Here is a 15,260-nt window from a genome sequence, read left to right as displayed (position 1 = left end):
GGCTGTAACCTGGAATTGTGAGCTGAAATAAACCCTTATCCTCTGAGTTGCTTTTTGTTGAGGTATTTGATCCCAGCAACAGAAACAAAACTAGAACATTGCCTGTTTCCTGTCTCTCTGAAAGGAACACATCTGGTCAATTTCTTAGTTCACATTTTTTTTTATCCTTTGGGCCTTGTGTAGCCCATTATCCCCAAACCATAGGCTTCTAGAAAAAAAACACACAGCCCCGAGTCCCCAGTCCTGGGACTTGAGTTTTACCATGGCACTCTCACTAATTCCTCCTTTAGCCTCAATCTCATATTCATTAGAATGTGGTGCTAAATCCTGATGATCTGGAGTCTGTGTCTTACTGCCACACTCATCTCTATTTGAGATGTTAGGAGATGGCTCCGTCAATAAAGCACTTGATGCCAGAAGTCTGAGTACCAGAGTTCAGCCCCTAGAACTCACACGAAAATGCCAGGTATAGTGGTGTGCACTGAGAATCCTAGCACTGGGTTCAGGTGGGATGGAACCAGAAGATCTCTGCGGCTTGCTGGTCAGTCTCTCTCTCTCTCTCTCTCTCTCTCTCTCTCTCTCTCTCTCTCTCTCTCTCTCTCATAGATTTATTTATTTTTATGTGCGTTGATGTTTGCCTGCATATATGTTCTTGTGAGGGCACCAGATATCCTGGAGCTGGAGTTACCAACAATGAGCTGCCATGTGGATGCTGGGAATTGAACCTGGATCCTTTGGAAGAGCAACCAGAGCTCTTAACCACTGAGTCATCTCTCCAGCCTTTTTATTGTTTTATTACGTTTAGTTTTCATTACATTAGTGTGTGTGTGTGTGTGTGTGCGCACACGCGTGCCATGGCACACATGTGGTAGTCAGAGAACAGCTTGTGGGAGCTGGCTCTCTCCTTCCACTGTGTGGGTTACCAAGTTCAAACTCTGGTCCTCAGGCTTGGTTTGGTGGCAAGCATACTCCCCCATTGACCCACCTCTCCAGGCTTACCATTTTCTATTTTCAATGTGTCATTCATTTCAAAACATCTCTTTCTGCTTCCCTTTGTTTCTAGATTGCTGGTGACAGGCTTTCCCTCCCATATCATCTTAGCTGCGCCTTATGGACCCCGCACATCTGTTAGGTCACCAAGGAGGTTAGACCAACTGTCATCTCTTTGTGTCCTGTCCATGGGAGTACCTTGTTCTGTACTTCAACTACCATTCCCCTGCCTCTCTTCCAGTCCTTGGTGTGTGTGTGTGTGTGTGTGTGTGTGTGTGTGTGTGTGTGTGTGAGAGAGAGAGAGAGAGAGAGAGAGAGAGAGAGAGAGAGAGGATTACTCATCTTGGAACCAGGCCAGCCATTGCTGTGGGGTGACCATAAAGGAGACAGTGTGGGAATCCAGAGAGGAATGGGGGTTGGTGCCCTCCAACATGCTGATTCTAAACCTCTTCTTCCTTTCCCTCAGAGCCCCACCCCACCCCACCCCACACCCGCTGGCTCCAGGACTGCATCCTCCCCCTCCCCCACCGGCTCCAGGACTGCATCCTGGAGTGCTGACCTGAAGGTCACCATCTAGGATGCTGAGCTCCTGGATGAACTTGCTGCCTGCCTCTTCTGCTTCACTTTCCCTAATTTCCGGAGCCAGGGAGGGAGAGATGACATCAGCCAGGCTCCTCCAAACCTGGGCTCTCTTGGGTGTGGAGCTGTCTCTGCTCTGTCTCAGATATCTGTGAGCTGTAGACCGAAGCACACACTGTCCTCCACACAGGAGGCCCATACACTGTCGCCCAGCAGTGCTTTATGAAACCTAAAGCACTTCCCTCCAGACTGATTCTTGTATTCATGGATCTTCAGAGGAAGGTGACACAACCTCAGGTAGATCCTATGTACTGAGGATATCCTATTCCCATCCTCCTGGGATGCAGAATGTTCCAGTCTCTACTCGGTCTTTTTTTTCTCCAGCTTCCCTGTCCCTGTTCTTTCTTTGAGCCATGAGATGGAAGGAAGGAAGCAACTTTGCATAGCTTGATGCTGTGCACACCAGAGGAGTGTGGGATCCTCAGCTTTTCATGAATCTCCACTAGGCATTTTGTGTGCTCCTTCAAGTCTACAGTCACAAAATGTTCCCTCCTTAGGCCAGGGACCCTGGAATAATAACCAGGGCCTTAAAGACAGAGGTAGACTTGGCCAGACTCTCTTCCAGTAGCCATGGGGCCTGAGGCTGGAAATTGAGATCTGGAGAGGCTCTCAATGTCCTGGGTACTTTCCTGGGTGTCATAATGGTATGCTGCTTTCTCCAGATTCCTGAAGTCCCCTTGTGGATCTGTCCAGCAGCCACTGAATAGAAAACAGTGCCTATCCAATGAGACTCTACCCATCTCTGTACTCAGTCTCAAGTATACTATTATCTACCAACCCATTTATACCTCATCCATCTATCTATGCATCCATCCATTTACCTATATATCCACTCACATCTATCTACACAAACACTTATTATCCAATGCCCATTATCCACCTACATATCCATCTACCCAGTCGCTTGATGTTGGGAGCCTTGTTGAAGCCTTGAGAGTGTCAAGTCCTGAGTGGGTGAATGTTGCTGATATGAACTAGACATATCAAAGACCAAAGCCTCAGACCCATAGGAAATTGGTGAAGCTTTCTCCCTGGTTGAGGCTCAGAGAGATAGCAAAACCTTCTTCTAGTCTGTTGATAGAGTGTAGAAGATGTTGATAGAAGATGTCCACCATAGCTTTCTCTCCCCAGTTGTTCACATTTAGAAGACTGCTCCTACTGAGATTAGTAGAGAAGAGACTGTTCCTACGGAGATGAACTACACCTGCCTTCTTGTTCAGCTCTAAAATGTAAACCCTTCCTCCCTACTTAGTGCTATGAAATAACCCCTTCTCCTTGTTCATGTATATAATCAGCATGTCTGATGTTCTGGAGTGCTGCAGCTTCTCCATCAGAGAACCCAGTTCATCCATTTCCAGTCCCTCTGTGTGTCTGCTTTTTCTTCATTCCTTCACTGCCCCAGTCAAGCCAATCCCTAGAGCCGTTCAAGGATGCAGCACACTTATCTATTTACCATCCACCCATGTGTGGACCTCATCCATCCACCTACCCACCTATTCTCCATCCATCCATCCATCCATCCATCCATCCATCCATCCATCCATCTATCCATCCATCCACCCATACATTCATCATTCATCCATCTATCATCCACCCATCTTCATCTATGCACTTACCTGTCCATCCACCACCCTCTCATTCATCCACTTGCCTATCTACTTACCTATCCATCCATCCATACAACTGCACACCCATCTTCTTATCTACTCATCTATAATTCATCCATCATTCATACATACATATGCCCTGCATTCATACACTCACTCACTCTCTCACCTACTTACTCATTTATCTATCATCCACCCATCATATACCTACTTATCCATTCATGCATCCACCTATCCTGAGATCATCCATCCATCCTTTAGTCATCACTCCCTTCTTATCACCATTCATACTTTTAGCCTTCCATTCATTATCCATCATCTGCCCATATCCCCATCACCCATTCATCCATCATCAATTCATTCAGTCAACCTTCCATCACTCTATACATCCCTTCTTCAGAACCCACAGGCTTAATAACCATTATAGCGATAATCTGAGTACAAACTACAGCAGCCGGTATTTCCTGAAAGCTTGTGCAGATTGTTTGCATAATCTCATCTGGTGTGTGTCTATCCAAAACATCCCATGTCACAGATGAGGACCCTGAGATAAAGCACCATCAAAACACTTCCCTAGGGGAGAAAATATGTAGCTGACATAATTTCTTTGGCTTTCTGTGCTCACTGTGGGGAGAGAGAGAACGTGTGCTTTCTGTGCACTGATTTGTGAAAGCACACAGCATTCATCACATGTAGAAGCACAGAGGGTAGCATAAAAGTAATAAACATATATGATGCATTGAGCATATTCTGGACAGCATCGTGTGTATTAGCTTGCATTTCTAGACTTTCTTAAAAAGATACTCTATACAATAGATAGGCAAGATTACAAGATCCATTCCATGATCATTTACAAAATTTAGTAATGGTACTTGGGGGAGGGGTGAGGGGGGAGGTTCCGGCTGTGATGTGGGGGTAGCTGTATGGGAAGGCTTGGCTACAGACATGCCATTGGTGTTGAGTAGTCAGTTGCTAGGCAGAGAAGAGCTTGAGAGGCAGAAGTCACAGCAAAGACAACGGCATACAGGTGTGGACTGAGAAGTCAAATCATTTCTGCTGCTTGAATGGAGGTATTGTGGGAATCTCTTTCAAGAAAACAGTCTTCAGCCAGTGGGGTTACTGGGATGTCACACGTCTCACAAATACATAGCCAGGGCTATGTTCCTACCATGCTATACTTAAATGAAAAAGGTACTAGATTACCAAGCTATTTGCCATTATGTATGTTTATAGACAGGGGACTGGAACAGTATTCTAGAACAATAGCCATAGAGCTTTCTGGGTAGTGGAATTTGAGGTGACTTTTCCTTTGTCCTGCTGATTTCTCTTCAGTGATCTGAGGAGAAGGGAGCTGGGCTGGAAGACAGGAACCTGAGTTCTGATCTCGCTGGGGTCCCTGATTTGCCAGCAGCCTTTGGCAAGGCCCTTCCTGTGTCTGGCTCTGACTTCCTCATCTGTAGAACAGCAGATGGCCAGCGTTCCCCCAGGGTCCCAGCTGGCCTTGCAGCCCTAGGCTGAGGTTTCTCAGGGTTTGTGTGGGGTGTCTGGCAGTATGTTCTTGCAGGCTCTTGCATTCTCTGAAAATTACCCCCAAATGCTTACATGCATTCATTTTGATAAAATTTGAGGAATGAATGTATTCATGTAAGCATTCAGATCGCATCTGGCAGCTACAGCTCACACATACACGTGGGTTTTAAATTTTCTTTTTCTTAAGAAAGAAATGCTGGGGGCTGGATTAATGGCTTAACAGTTAAATGCACTGACTATTATTTTCCAGAGGACCCAGGTTCAATTCCCAGTATGTACATGGTGGCCTACAACCATCTGTAATCTCAGTGAATTCCAGGGGAATTCGAGGCTCTCTTCTGACCTCCAAGGGCACCAGATACACAAATAGTGCATAGACATCAATGCAGGCAAAACACCAATACTCAAAAATAAAATAAGAATACATTTTTAAAAGAGAGAGAGAAAGAGAAGCTGTGGACATTTGAAAAAACACTCTACTTTGCCACTTTAGAAACACAGTTGCCTAGGGTAAGATTTTTGTTCACTTTTTGGGCTACTATTTTTTCATAATGGGGTTTTCTGACCTCAGGAGTCCCTAAGACATACTACCAGCTGTAAGGGGGTGGGGTCTGCTGTTCAGGTTTGAGTGGGAAACAAAAGTCAGGACTCTGAAGGGGCATGCATGCACCTCACAATTCTCACTCAGCCCAGTGGCTGCCTCTTGCTTGGGATTGAAGGCGATTTTGGAAACACAGGCACCTTTCCCAGGAAAAAAGAGTCTCCAAGGAGCCTTCCTGCTGCAGGCTCACTCCAGCACCTGTGTTCTGTAACGCAGCCCTAATTGAAATCACATTAACATTATGATTCCATTAGGAGGAACAAGAGGCTGGCTGTAGGAACGCACCCCAAGGGGCCTCATCAGCTGGACCGGATCATTTCGAAAGGGCTGCGCATCTGCTCAGACCTTCAGTGTTAAGTAAGGCAGACAGGGCCCTATTCATTATTAACAAGCCTTTATGCATTTGGCCAGGCAGGAGTACAAAGCTGGCCTCAAGGAGAGTCTGGGAAAGAGAGGCATTAAGGTCTTGGCTGCAAATGTCCTGTTGCCTTGTCCATTGGTGGAGTCCAAGATGAAGAAGCCTTGGCCCTGATGGAGGAGACCTGCTGTCAGCAAAACCCTGACTGTGGCTCCCTGTCATGCTGAAGAAGTGGCTTGCATGTCACTAATCTGTGGGGACTTTGAATTTGTACCAGGCTAGATGGGTCCTTAGGCCGTTGCTTGACCAAGTTTACCCCATGACACCCCTGCTTCCTGTGAGCTGTGCCCCTGTTCCATCTGCCATTTCTCTTTGAAACTACAATATAGAGAAAAACATTGAAAACCTAAGAAGGCAATGAGCAAGTGTAAGCAGAGTCTTGGCTCTCCCATTCATTAATCTCTTTCATAACTCTGACTCCAAGTAACAATCCTGTGTTCCCTATGCTACAAGCTGCTATCACCGTGATGCTACCAAACACGGGTTCTCCAGAATGCCAAGAGTCCTCAGGGCCCCTGTTCTGCAGGACCTGCACATCAGGTCCTAGCTATGCATGGTCCCTTTGGATCCTTAATTAAAATGAATAAGCTGTGGTTATGTTATGTGTAAGTACCATGTGAATAGAAATGCTATTTTCTATTCCATATAGAAATTCTGATGTCAGATCAAATTTTGTGGAATTACATCTAAAGGCTGCTTCAAGCCAGCTGGGAGCAGGGCCCCTAGAACATGACAGACCTACAAGTTCCAGTGTCCCTGTTATGTGATGTCACTTCCTTGTGTCCACCCTTTTCTGTTCTTTCTGTCTGGTTTTGTCTGGTGAAAGGAGGAAGGACTGGAGGGGGATGACAGGGAAACTGTTGTTGGTATCCTGGCAGAGGATGGGTTTCCTGGTCCCCAACTCAGCTTTGGAGCTAGGAAAGAACATGGGAAGTAGAGTGTGGCCTGGAAGTGCAGCTCTGAAGTGGGAGAAGCAGTCGCTGTAGTCACTTCGCTCTGTTCTAGTGACTCTGTGGCCAAAGGTGTGTCTCTGCATCAGGGGGAGTCACACTTCAAAGCTTCCCCAGGAGAGCCCTGGCATGGCGGCTAATGCATTTAATCCCAGCACTTGGGTGGCAGAGACAGGTGGATCCCTGTGAGTTTGAACCTGGTATGTAGAGTGAGTCCCAGCCACAGCCAGCCAGCCAGCCAGCCTCAAGGACTGGGTGAAATTTTGGTGGTAGGGTCCACGTACACAGCACAGGTTCCCCAAATAAAGGCAAGAACAAGAAAAGCCCTCAAAATATTTATCACACAACCCTCCCCATCATCACAGAGGGACAGCTGGGAGCCAAGGCATAGTGGAGTGTGCCTAGCTTGTCCTAGCTCTGAACCTGGGAACAGCTTTCTTGTGACTGTGATATGTGAATATGACATAAGGAGGTAGGAGCAGTCCTGACCTGAGTGTGCCTCACAGGAGTGGCCGTGTTTGAAGACAGAACAACTAACTGTATATGTGCCGCTCCATGGTTGGGCTAAGGTTGGGGAGGGGAAGAGCGACTCAATACTCCACCCCAGGAGAGTCCACAGGGGAGTGGCACCAAACATTCAGAGGGCCCCTTGTGGTGATGTCCACCAGGAAGTGCTGTCTAAGGAAGCAGAAGGTCTCATAGTTCTGGTCTCACCCTGTCCTCGCATCTAACATTTCTCTTTCACTGGGTAGGAATATCACATGCTTATGTCTTCGCCTTCACTGAAGTGGAACTGCTCAGCTCCCTTCCTCCAGGGTACCAGGGACCTTGATCCTGCCCAAAGGATAGGTTCTATATGGACGAGCATCCCTTATTAAGAGTAAAGTGCTTCACATCCTCTGCCGCTCTTGTGTGGGGGAGCAGAATGAGACACCAAGGGTCAGAGAGGTGACTGGATGAGACCACTCTGCAGTGGGGACAGACGAGGCCAGACTGCTCTGCATGATGCCCACTGGCCAGTGTCTCTGTCACTGTATTTTGTGAGTGGGGAGGGCGTCTTCCTCTTCTACTCTTTATTCCACCACAGATAAGAGATTGAGATGGCAGAGATCTAGCCCAAGGTTGCACTGTGGTGGTGACCTCCTATTATTTGTTCTTTCCTCCCAATCTTCTTGTGGGAAAAAAATTAATAGTAACCACACAGCTTCCCCCACCCCCACCCCCACCCCCGTAGCTAATGCTACAAGAGTGACATTTTTCTGGATCACATTCGCTGTGGTGGTGGGCATGGTCAATACATTTTGCCCACAAGGTAACCGGCTTTTAGAGGGGTAAAGCGGCATGCAGATCAGAGTGTCTGGCTTCCTGCCCTAGAATTTCAGCTCGGCTTCCTCGCTCTCCTGCCAGGAGTTTGAGCTAAGGACTGCAGGTCATCAGTACCCACTGTGGGGGCAGGGCTTGCTGGTACCCCATCTCACAGGTGAGGTAACAGGTTTGTAGACATCCTGCAACTGCTTCCCATATGGCCGAGACAGCAGGGACTAGAACCCGGAGTCTTGTCTCCTCTGCCTCCTAGCAGGGGCTCCTGGTGACATTTCTCATGCTGGAGTGTGATTCCCCAGGGCAGGGTAAGGCAACTCAGCAAGGAAACAGGAGGCCGGATCTCCTTTCAAAGTTACTGAAGGACCTGGCTGGTTTCACCCAACTGGCCTTCATTAAAAATAGAGCTTGTGTGCCCCAGTGCCCAGCAACCAGGCTGAGATCAGAAGCCCTTCCCAGCAAGCCTGGTCTTTTAAGTTATTTATCTGTCTGCATTTTGCATCATTTGCCATTGATTTGCATGGGCTCTTCTTGTGAACCCCTTTGGAGTGCGTCTGGCATGGAGCAGCTCCAAGCTCCCTTCTCCCTGGGAAGCCTACTTTTCCTGGAGGGCAGCCCATTGCCAGCTGCTGCTTTCTGACTTCTGCATTGTTACCAGAGCTGCTGTGGTACAGACCTAGAGACCCACCCTCTTCTTGCTTTGCCCTTTTTGTCCAAGAGGTTGACTTGTAAGGATTAAGATTAGGTTTGGGGACTGGGAGTTACCTGCTGGACCCAGAGAGGAGAGGGGACAAAGGGCAAGCCTTTCTACTTTAGCTGACTGCTCCCCTGGTGCTTGCAGACCTGGGAGCTTTGTGGCTTCCCACTGTTGTGCTGATGCCTGTATACTGTGCCTCAGTCTCCCCTGTCTGTGGCCTTTTCACTGTGTTATGCTCAAGCTCTGAGCTAAAGGGCTTCTGCTTCCTCACCAGACCCTGAACTGACCCAGGGGATCCCTGGCCTCCCAGACATGCAGACATGCAAGCATAGGCAGAAACAGAAGCCCAAGTTAGGAAGTCCAGAGATGCCAAGATACACTACAGACCTCCTCTTTGGACAGAGCTGATCCTGAACTTGCTGCTTGATTGAAGGACCCTCACAAGGGAACAAGGGCCCCAGCCACAGAGCTCCCCATAGAGCCATAGTGTTCCACTGTCTCTCCCTGCTGAGTGACGTCAGACAACTTGTCCATGGGACTGAGAGTAAACTTTCGTCGGTCTCCTTGTCTGCAAGCACTAGAAAACGAGTGAGAAAACCCTGATGAAGGAGAAAGGCATCATCTTGTGTAGCATGGTTTGAATGTGGAATGTCTCCAAAGGCTTAAGTCTTTGAATACTTAGTACCTGGCTGGGAATGTTCTGCAACTTTTAGGGGTGCAGCCTTTGCTGGAGCTATGCCACTCAGGGAGGGCTTTGGGAATTTATAGCCTTGTCCCACGTCCAGTGCCTTCAGTTCACTTTCTGCTTCATTTTTGCAGCAGAAGATATGGTCTCTCTGTTTCTTGCTTCATCCTCCTGCTGCTGGGCGTCCTCTGCCATCATGGACCCCCTTCCTGGAGCTTTAAGCTAAAATAAATTCTTTCTTCTGTAAGTTGCTTATAATCATGATGTTTGTCTTATCACAGCAACAAAAAATGACTGATAACCTAATAATGGGTCCCAAGTTGGCAAATTCAGGAGCCCAGTGAAGGAGGACTCTTAGTTGGCTTTTCAGTTTACCTCTTGGCTTCCCCCTCATAATCTTAAGATGGCTGCTACAGCTCCAGACACCATAGTGAGGTCTAAAGCAGAAAGATAAAAGTCTCTGTATCAGACACTGACATAGCTGTTGTTACAGAAATCAAAACAGTAGTGGGATTGATAAATACTGACATTTATTTTCCTCTCTTTCCATCTCAAGGCCAGTTGCCTGTTAACAGGGGAGCCCAGTGGTATCAGGACAATGTCTCTCTATCTTGCTGTCCTCACTCACAAGAAAGGAGCTAGAAAATCATTGTGAGTGTGCCAGTCATCCAGAGGAGAGAGAAAAGGGAAGACATACTCCTGCCTTCATGAGTACAACCACAGAGGATGCAAGGACCACCCACATTGTAGAGTAGAACTTGGCTACATGAGCACACCTAGCTGCAAGGGATGCTGGAAGATGTCACCATTGTTATGGACCAAGATACAAGCTCCCTTGTTTTAAAAAAGGGAGAAACAGGTATGTAGGTGTAACACAGCATTCTTCTCTCTCTCCAATGGGAAACAAGACCACACAATTGAATATGTATGAGGCAGGACATTGTGGGTCTCGATGTGCAACTCCTCACAGGTCCTGACTCACATGCCATTTGAACATGAGGTTCCTTTCCCAGGCACCCCACTAAGTCCCACAAAACCTCTGCCATCCTATGTGCTGTGCCAAAGCAGTGAAGCCTGGCTGACCACCACAGCCACTGCCAAGAGAGAGAGAAGGAAATAAGAATTTTCAGGAGACAATTGGTCAAGTAGCTTTATTCTTCTCTGATTGATTGGCTGATTGGTTGACTGATTGATTTTCCTCCTTTTCTAGAGAGCAATTGAAATGAGCAGCCTTGGCCAGGACAACATCAAGAGTAAACAGCTGAGCTTGGGAAAGCCTGGGTATATGAGCACAGATCTCTGTTCTTCATGCAGGCCATCTTCCCTTCCCTTCCTGGACGCTAGTGAGAGACTGACTGCCTGTGCTCCTGCTCCACCTCACCACCACTAGGTAGAGACCCTTCCTCCTTTCCAGATTGAGAAACCTGACAAAGAAGCCAATTAACCATCTAGGATCAGTAACTGGGCTTCCAAAACAGTGACCTCAGGGTGGAGCCAAGGTCCTGGAAGCCACCAGGTAGAGACAGCTTGGGAGAGGGTGGGATCACCAGAAAACCGTGGGGACAGCCCAAGCCAGTCAAGGCTAGGTGGGTTCAGTTCTTCAGTAGGACTACAGGGTGGGCTGGGGAGGCAACTTTGGGGTGAGGGAAGATGGTCAATTCTAGAAAACCTTAGGCCCAAGAAGAACTGTCCTTGGCTAAACAGTGAGACCCAGAGTCTTGATATTTCCTGATCTGAGTGCAAATACAGCGTTTAGTGGTCAGTTTAGTGGTCTTCAAACCATGTTCCAAGTAGCCTCTGGAGCCAGAGCCAGGCAGCAGCATTTTGGTATTTGTTGTGCTATAGTTTTGCATCCTTAAGGTAATGATAATATTGTGATAAAAGTTACGAATTCATAGGATTATTTTCTGGTTTAAATCAGATGATTCAGGTAAGGGGTTTGCTAGAAAGTGTTCAGATAGTAGTAGTAGTAGTAGTAGTATATTCTTCACATGATATTATTTGGAACAAGTATTTGATGGACCAGTTTTGAGAACCTGTCAACTTAGCATGGCATGAAAGCCATGTGACCCTGGCTATCCCTTCCCTCCTCTGCAGTCTGAATTAGTTCCTCCACCCATCACCCAGGAGCAACCGTGTCTTAGGATTTCTATTGCTGTGAAGAGACACCTCAATCACAGCAACTCTCATAAAAGAAAAACCTTAACTTGGAGCTGGTTTACAGTTCAGAGGTTTAACCTACTATCATCATGGCGGGAAGCATGGCAGCATCAGGCAGACATGGTGCTGGAGAGGTAGCTGAGAACTCTACATCTGTATCTGACGGTGAAGGAAGAAGACTGGTTTGAGTTTCTGAGACTGCCAAACCCACTCCGACAGTGCCACTCTGACCCCAACAAGGCCACAGCTACTCCCTATAGACGAAGCATTGAGTCTCTGGGTGTCATTCCTATTCAAACCACCACAAACTGGGGATAGCTCCCCCTTGGGACAGTCTATGTCAATGTGTGACTAGACTCTACAGGGCAGGAGGCCCTGGGATAGTGCAGCTCTCCTGCCCTCCCGACTGCCTGAAGCTACTGAGTACTTGGTGTCTATCAGAATGGTGGGACTGTGTCCTGCCGAGAAGAGCCAGGCAGCGGGGAGTGGAAGGGTCAGGGCCATAAGGGGCACACAGGAGCAGAGAACAATGAGCCCAAAACATGGTAGCCCAGTCTTAGGTTCATTTGTCACCTCCATCCACAGGGTTGACAGACATCTTCTTTTTATCCACTGGGCCCTGAGAACCTGCCTGCTTTGGGGGTCCAGGACAAAGAGTGTGTAGGGAAAGGAGTGGGGGTGATGGTTTTCCTCTCCCAATCTCACATCATAGAGATCCCCTACTTCCCACTATTCACAAACCACAGCTTGGAACTTTCCAGAGCTCTGAGTGGATCCTTCTGACAGCATAGGCTCAGAATGAGGATGACCTGGGTGCTTGTCAAAACCTCTTCTCCCAGAGCCTCACTGTGTCATACTCTGTCTGCAGCATGGTTCTGAGGGCCAAGGCCAGGCCAAGAACAAGCATTTTTTTCAGGACCACAAATGAATTCTTCAGTGCTGAGCTTGGAGAGTTGCATAGCCACTGAGATTAAAGGAGTGAGCTGGGGAATTCCCCAGACCTTGGTGAGATGCTATGTGATTTTAGGCAAATGACCTCCCTGGTCCCATGGAGACACAATGAACACAGCATATTGTCTCCATCAGAGTGTCCCTGTAAAGTCTGAGGCCACCAGGCTGGTGACATTATCAGATAGCAGTGAACACTCTTGGGACTATCTATCTCAGGCACCCCTGCTGCCCCAGGATACTGGGTGGCTTGAGTGACAGGGACAGAAACCCATGGGGCCTATGGACCAGCGTCTAGTCCCACATGTTTCCTCCTTGAGCCCCAGAGTAAGAGCTTACCCTGTCTACCTTGGGGCCTGCTAATGCCATTAACTCTGCTGGCCACGCCTCACACTCAACACCTTCCTCCCTAGAGTCTTGTCAGTAGACTCTGCTTCCCCCATCAAGACCACCTCTCATGCTGCCTCTGGGCGAGGGAAAAGCAGTCGGTTCTACCTTGGTGATTGAGAGGCTGAAGAGGGGTTGTGGGACTGCAGGAGCCAGGGTGGAGAGTGGGGTTCCCGCTGGCTGGCTAGCAGCTCAGGGAATGCTCTTTGTGCTGGGACAGCAAGCAGTGAATACCAAGCCACACCGGGATGAGGTGACCCAAATGGAGAAGAACAGACAAGCCTGACCCCATTGGTTGCCTCCCTCTCTCTCCAGCCAAGGGCCTGGGGTTGCCAGTTGCAGACAGCAGACATCCTCTTGAGTGCTGAGTGTGCACCAAGGCTGCCAGGGAGCTCAGGCACCCTGGCTCTTGCAATATGTGTACATCAAGAAAGTTGGGCCAGGAACAGAACACATCCAGCCCTGCTGCCAGAGCACACCCCATCTCACTGGACCCCAGCTTCCCTATGTGCAATAGGGTCTTATAAAAGCCCATATTCCAGGTTCTGGAAGCATCATTGCCAGGCTGGGTGAAACACCCATGGCCCGCCCTTCCCTCCCTCCCTCCCTCCCTCCCTCCCTCCCTCCCTCTCTCTCTCTCTGATAGCGGTACCCAATGAGCATGGTAAAAAACAAAACAGGTTGGAGAGAAAGCTCAGCAGGCAAAGTATGTGCTGTGCAACCATGAGGACCCGAGTTCTATTCCCGGGACCAACATGGTCACAGGAGAGAGCTGACTCCTGTAAGTTGTCCTCTGACCTCCATAGGCTCACTATAGAGCATGGACACGCATGCACATCTCATACTCTTAGACACAATAAGTAAGTGTAAAAGAAGAAAAGAAAGATGGAGACACTTTGGGGAAGATGCACAACATTGACTAATGGTCTCCATACCTGCTAGTGCACACACTCATACATATACATATACACATACACATGCATATATGTATATATATGTATATACATACACACATATACATATATGTATATATACACACACATATATATATCCACCCACATATGCCAAATGTAAAAACTATCAAAAACCTCTCATAAACTACCTGGAGGAATGAGTTAATGCCCAGTGAGAGTAAGAGTTTCTAGTGCATTAGCCACGATCCAGTGACTGGCTCTGGGCTGGTGTGGCTACCAAAGACTCCATGGCCCTCTGTGGTCAGCCTGGTCATTCTCCTGCCTCTGGTCTGGACAAAGTTCCCCAACACCAGCTGGGAAAAACCCACACACGTACATGTCTTCTTCAGAGTCAGCATGAGGGACTCATCGCACCACACAAGGACCTTGCTTGTTCAGACACTGACCTTGACCCAAGCCACAGGGTGTATTGTCTGCTTTTCTTCTGAAGGGCTTTTGTTCTCGTTTTTTGTGTGATCATCCTCAGATCAGTCCCCTATATGGAACCTGCAGCATTGGGCATAGACTCCTGGACTCCCAGGTAAAGTCTAATTATATAGGGAGATGAGTCCCCTAATTCTCACCCCTGTGGCTCTCTACCTTGACCCAGTCATACCTGCTTCCAGGCAACCTGCAGGAAGTCCCACATGACTAGCCTCTTGTTGCTTCGTGCCTCTTCAGCGCCCCTGGCCTCTGAAGTGCCCCATTCTACCTGCATGCACTGACCAGTTTATCCTTATCCTTCCACACACTCAGCCTAGGCTGCCTCTGCACTAGAGGTCTGTCTGTCCTGGATGCTCTGCAAATAGACACACCCACAGTTCTGCAACAGATACAACTCTATGACACACCCACTGAAACCTGGTGGCTCTATGGAAATGTCAGCATGTCAGGCTTCAGGTACAGCTGGGTCCAGGAGCTCTGAGGCTCAGTTCTGGCCTCTGGCCATCTCTCTGTTTAGTTTCTCAGGAGGTCAGGCATTCCACACCTGACTCTTGTCTTAACTGTAGCTCAGACAGTACAACTTCCCTTTCCCCAGTCTCAGCAGGGGTCAGTCGTGGTTTTCTTTCTCTCTAGTTTGGTCCTTGGTGCCCATGATGACTCTTGTTTACCATGTCTTCTCACTAGAGGCTCATGAACCAGGGTCTCCTCTCTGCTTAATTGTAAGAACTAACACCCAGGAACACAAGGGCCACATATTTAGCTAAACTCCTCTGAGCCTCTTCCCCATCTGAAGGTCAGCTTCTCACACCAAATCTGCGCTCTTCCCCACTCCTCCCTGCTCCTCCCCACTACTCCTCACTCCTCCCCAGCACTTCTTCCTGCTCCTCACCACCTTCACTGTTTTTTTGTTTTTTTTTTTTTTTTTTGGTTT

Source organism: Mus caroli, chromosome 2 (assembly GCF_900094665.2).
Source record: "Mus caroli chromosome 2, CAROLI_EIJ_v1.1, whole genome shotgun sequence".
NCBI lineage: Eukaryota > Metazoa > Chordata > Mammalia > Rodentia > Muridae > Mus > Mus caroli.
This window is presented reverse-complemented; position numbering follows the sequence as displayed.